This window comes from Solanum tuberosum, unplaced genomic scaffold, assembly GCF_000226075.1.
Source record: "Solanum tuberosum cultivar DM 1-3 516 R44 unplaced genomic scaffold, SolTub_3.0 scf00268, whole genome shotgun sequence".
NCBI lineage: Eukaryota > Viridiplantae > Streptophyta > Magnoliopsida > Solanales > Solanaceae > Solanum > Solanum tuberosum.
The window spans coordinates 259,759-266,361 of NW_006239190.1; positions in this window are offsets into that span (position 1 = coordinate 259,759).

Below are 6,603 nucleotides of genomic sequence, written 5' to 3' on the forward strand. Positions count from 1 at the left end.
TATACCTCTTTTGTGGCCAACCTTGTGAGATGTGTGAACCTTGCTTGAACCCTCTTAAGCCTTATCCTTTTCTTGGAAGAAACTTGAATAATTGTGATCCCTCTTTATCCATTCACCCATAACTTTCATGAAGTGTGGTTTGTTTAAATAGCCAACTTAGGCCAAAAGCCTAATTTGGGGGTGTGGTGAAAAGAGAAGGTAAATCAAGAAGTGTGAAAAATTCCCCTTTGAGCAATGGTCTTGGAAAAGATGGAACCCCTCCTTATAAAAAAAAAGAGAAAAGAAGAAAGCAAAAGAAAAAGAATGAAAAAGTTGTGAAATAAGTAGTGAAAGTGCAAAAGAATGAGGTATCTGGTAATTCATTTGAAAGTGGTGAATTACGAGTATAATCAAAATGTTGAAGAAAAGGAAAAAAGTGATGTTCAGACCACATTTCATGAGGGTAGCAGCCACTGAGCCTAAATGACCTTACCTTTACACTCAACCCTATTACAAGCCTTGAAAAGACCATTGTGATCTTGAGTAAGCTGAAACAAATGTTGATTGGAAAATAAGGGCAAACATATAGGTGAAGTCATGCATGTGTTCATCTTTGTGAGTGTGAGAGTTGTATGTGATTTCAAAACTATAAATTGTTGAAGAACTTTGTGTGAATAGGGAATCATCTTTGTGTGAGGGCATTTGAGTACCTTTGTTGAGCTTGAACTTGCATTTGAAGCAAGTATTGTCAACTTGAGCATCTTTGATAATGGTGAGTCACAATTTGAATCTTTGAGTGCACAATTGGTCATTGCATGAGTAAGTTGAGTCTTGTTGTGTGCATTCATGTTGAGTCTTATGTAGCAATGTTTGAGACGTCCTTTTTGAACTGCTGAACTTGAGTTTTACTTGAAGATAAGAAAAATTTTAAGTTGAGGATGTTGATGAGTCGGAGATTTGGACTCATTTGGGGGTTTGTTTATATAGATTTAGTGTCTTCAAATGCTTAATTTGTACCATTAGCTGATGTTAAATCCTTGATTTTTAGGTACACGGATTGAGGAACAAAGCAAGGACACTAGCAGGCAAAAGGAACAAAACAAACTAAAGAATTGAAGAAAGGCAAGCCTAGTGATCGCCAAGAGCACTCGACAAATCGTCGAGTGGCTAGCTTGACCGCCTAAAGTTCCAGGGTTGCCAGCCCTGAGGGAAGAACCAAGTTCGGCGACAAAAAGGAGCAGTCAGCGAATCACTGAGTAGTTCGGCGAAGCAAAAAAAGATATTGCCCAAAGTTACAGACCTTGAGGATGTTGAATGCTAAGGCAAAAGGCAATGGAAGAGATCGATTGGCGGCTCGCCAAGTGGTTTGGCAAGCCCGACTTACTTCGCCAAACAACCCTTTGTGGCTTATTTTTGGCAACTATAAATTAGATTTTGAACATTTAGTTTAGTATCTTGATTCATTTTATAATACGAAATTAGCTTAGAACGGTTTTCTCTTGAGTTTTTCTTAGTTTTTGAAGAACCTTAGAGATTCAATTTAGAGATTTTGGAAGTGGATTTCGAATATTCTGCAAATTGAGCATTGTAAAGACTAAATCTCTCTTACTAGTTGAATGATAATCGATTCGGTAATAGTTTTTACCCTTTTATGATGTTTGGCTAAAACCTCAATTCTTGGGTGTGATCATGGGTTGAATTAGTTTGTGGGTATTGTTAATTACTAGTTTAAATGCTATTTTGAAGTGATTTTAATCATTAATTGAGGTTTAATTTATGAATTGTAGTTGCAAATGCAGTTCTATCTTTGTGTTATTGGCTTGCTCGAGAGAGAAGTTTTAGAACTAAGATTATTGATTAATGATTTGTGGGTATTGGGTTGAGCTGGGTTTAGCTCGAGAGAGTGAACCTTAAACCCAATTCTACCCATCTAGCTCGAAAAGAGTGGACGAATTAAGGTGTGGGTTGTTCTTCATTATCGTGTTTGTTGATGTTCGAAAGAAATCACTGTTTCGGGGTAGTTGCTCGAGAGAAAGCTATCTCCCTTATAGTCTAGCCTACTCACTGATTTTTAGCTATTTACTAGTAGTTTCAATTACCCATATACCTATATTTGCCTATAATCGATCACATCCCGAGAATTCTTCTCCCTATTGTTATATCGAAGTTTTGGTGTCTGCTTTGTAGTTGATAATTACAAACAAAAACTCCATCTGACATTCATGTCATCCCTTTTATTTAATTAATGTCTTTTTCGATAACTTTTATTCCTATGGCTGATTAGACCACGTTTGCACTTCCTAATTGAATTTGAAACACGTACCGCTCCCTGTGAGATTCGACCCCAACTCATTTAGTTGGGTTTTATACTTATTTATGATCGTTGACACCTAGAATTGGATGAGGTGTGCTTGAAACGTTAATCACCCTACACAAGTCACTTGACATACATGCCACACAACATGATAGAAAATGCAAGAAGTAAAGGTAAAAGTCCTATTTTGACATAAAAGCGAAAGTCTAATCATAGTCTTGACAAGTCATTCTAACATTTCAAAATAAGTGGTTAGAACGTAACCTGTACACCACGTACAACATCCAAAAATTAAAGACATAAGAAAGTAAAGTAAAAGTGTCATGGTCCTCGGAACATGAGGGTTCACCAACTCTTTAATCTACAAAGCAATACACTAGTCACGAGCGGGAAGAGGAAGAGCCTAGGACCGTACATTATTTAAACAATGTAGGCACAAGTATGCAATAGTACATGGAGTGTACTAAGTATGAGGAATATGTAATAAAACATGAAACACAATCATAAGAGACATAAACGAAAACATGATATGCATGACCAAACTAAGCATATTAAAATCTTTAAAGAAGAATCACAATTCATGAACATGGTCAATACATCTTAAAATCATAAAGAAAGCATCATAAAACCTTTGAAAGTAACTTTGTTCATTTTGTGGGATATTAGTTTTACCGATAATAGAAAATGTGAGCTATAACATAGAATCCGATGTAACTCCCACATCGAGAAGGGAGAGCCTACTTGCCAAGGTAGAACTTTGTATCATATCATATGTTATATGTGTATCCACTAGCTAGGCCATTTATGACAATAATATGGGGGCACATAGTTTGGAACAAGAGGTTGCTACAAAAGACTACCCTATTTGAGCCTCCACCACAAAGTTCTATCGGTGCTAAGTTAAATCCCAACGGAATAGTCATATTCATAAACATATCATCATACTTGGAAAAACACAATTATGTTACTAATCCAAGCTTTCCAAAAATATATTTTTTTAATCATTATTTGCCTCACATTTATTATTTGTATTTGTTCCTTTTTAGCATGAATTTTATGGATTGTGCTTAATAGAGTATTTTATTTATAGGAGTAAATTGGTGTAAAGATGAAGAAGTTTGAAGCTAAAACGAATTAAAGATGAAAAAATTATAGAAGGAAATCAACCAGGCATGGACTAAATTCAATATAATAATATATAATATATAAAGTACAGATTTCAGATTTCAGATTTCAGATTTCAAATTGAAAACTACTGCTGCCACGTGGCAGCAAGTGAATGAAAGAATAACTACAGATTGTTGAAGCGGTTGGGCAACGCATTGTACAACGCGGAACCCAATTTCTTTTGGTTTTGGGTTCCTAATTTATCTTGGACTCAATTATTTTATTTAGGATTTTCTACATCTATAAATAGTCCATAGGAATAATTATTAAGGAGAATCATGCTTTGTAAGAAAAGTTGTCAATGCTTTTTAGGGTTCGTTTCTTCTTCTTTTCTTAGACATTAGTAGCTAAAGACCCTTGTTCTAGGGCTGTAGCTACGGGTAATTAGTGAACATCGATTGTTTTGAATTAATGTTGGTTATCGCTTAAATTACTTTTGTATTCTTGTTTTAGTATTTCATGCTTGATCACCATAGAAATAAATATATTGTCTATTCTTAGACTCGAGAGACAAAGAGGTAGATAGACCAAAAAATACAAAAAAAACTCGATCTCTTTTGCGTATCACTTGTTCAGATTCGTGTTCAGATTGACACCTGGATGAACACCGAGCTTGGTTATAAAATAGGATGAAATATAAATGCTCACCAATTGAGTCTGTCTATCCCCGCTCAGCGATGTAGTTAGATAGTCAATTGGAGTAGGCGATTAGAGGTCGGGAGATCATGATCATAAAATCAACCCTGTAAATTAGTAATTTGATAATCGTAGTTAATTGACCACCATTTTGGACACACCTGACATAAATTTACTCATCATTGCCCTTGAATCGACAACCATAGTTGGAGCATACTTAGACAATTGAGTAAACTTCAAGGCATACTCCTTCACACTCATATTGCCTTGATGGATATTAATGAGCACAAGCACTTTCACTTCTCTCAAGAGGAAAGAAACGATCAAGAAAAGCTCCTTTGATTTTGTCCCAATCAAGAGGACCTGCATCAACCACCCTCTCTTTCTTTCATTGATTGAACCAAACTTGACCAACACCTTTGAGTTGGTAAGCGTACAATTCTACCTTATCCACCGTAGACAATCCCATAATTCCCACTATCTTATTCATCTCATCAATGAACTCTTGATGATCCTCATCCACCATGGGACCATGAAGATCCAGAGGATTCATCCTACTGAAGTCCCTTATCTTTGTCATCATCATACCCATATTTGGGTTCACAAGAGAAATATTCTCTCTATTGATTTGGGCCATCATAGGTTAAGCCAACCGTTAAAGCAGCTTGGAATTTGGCCCGAGTCACTTGCTCAACCAAAGGATCAACTCGAACTTGAGGAATCTCAAGCTCCATATTCTCACCTGCATATTTTCTCGCATATGCTCTATAAGGGGCCATATCTTGAAAAGCATCGGGGTAGATTTAGGAGAAGGATCTTTATAGTGATAGACTCTATGACACAATTTTAGAGTAATGAAAGAAGTGAAATTTCCTAAACGCTTTGTAGTCTCTCATTCATAAATATGGTGTGCTTCACACTCATACTTTTCAAGAAACCTTAATACCTAAAGAACGAATTCAACCAAAGAATTGAGTTCACTCATGGACTCAATGGGAGAAAGGATGCCCATTGATGAAATCTCATGTATCTGAAAGGAAAAATATTGGTGGAATATCTGAACTTAAAGCTTCCAGATAAAGAACCCTAGTTTATTACTTGAGAGAATCACATTAGCCCGTTCTTGAACTTTGAGATGAGTTATCTTGAAAATTCTAGGTTTCTTGAAGAGGATCTTGAACTTGTAGTCTTTAAATCTTGGAATATTGGAAAAGTATATTTCTTGATGTTCTTGATCTATGGGAGAAGGAGAAGTAATTTTGAGAGTATTTATATGTATAAGGATGTTATTATGTTATAAGATGGAGTTGAGAAAGTTACTAGGGGTAAGAGGGCAAGAGTAGCCCTCTTGGAACGTAAGAAGACGTGGAAAATTGAATAAAAAAGACTTTTTCATGAATCTCGTCGGTCAAATCGGTGATTTGGAGGTTCCATCGCCAAAATTTTTGGTAGATCGCCATAGTGGGAATCTTTGAATCGCCAAAATTAACAGGTTTTGAAGGTTTTATGGCCACTTTTGCGATACGCCAAACGATTTGGCAATTCATTGAATTGAAAGTTGTCATCACCGAATTTTCTAATATGCATATGTTTCATTAAAACAACTATAACTTTCTACTCCAAACTCAGATAAACAAATGGTTGATAGCTTTGGAAAAAAGATTGATAGAACTTTACTTTGATAGGTTATGAGTCATCTAACTTATCATATTATGAGAGATATGATCATTTGAAGTTAACTCTTGTAAGATCTAATGAAAAAACTTAATCGGTAGGAAAGCTTAAACTCGACTTAGTGCTAGAGATTTTTTATGATTCTAAACCACACCTGATACACTCCCTACATATAGTAATACACCTTAACACACATGCACAATTAAGATACCATACGATCCATGTTGATACTCTTTTACGACGAATAACTCAAATCTTTAGCATAGGATTTTGCAAGGTGTTACAAATCGATCTTTGAAACAACTATAATTGTTAATAAGTTTCAAGATGTGTTACAGAGGATTAACCAAATATTTCATTTAGTTTAGAAATAAATTTAGGCGTTGATCCATTCTCAATGACTCAATATAGTTCTATGTCATTGTTGATATGACTTTGTGGAGTAAGTAACAATTACAAATTAACTTGAGAGTTTCTAAGAGAGAACAACTCGTCTTGAGGTGTTCAATCTTGTTCTTCAAGATGGAAGACTTATGTTGTTGGAATTATTTTTTTCAAAAAGAAAGAGAAAAGAGACTTATCATCATAAATAAAAAATTATTACTCAAATAATATTTTTAGTGTATTATTGTTTTATTGGAAAAAGGCCCTAAAATACCCCTCAACTATGTGAATTGGTACAAAATTACCCTTCTTCTACCTTTCGGGCCTAAAATACCCTCGACTTTAACCTTTTGACTCTATTTTGGCCCTCATCTTTAACATACAAAATCATAATCTCAAATAACAAATTCATTAATGACGTATCATTATTCTATTGGTTACCCTAATAA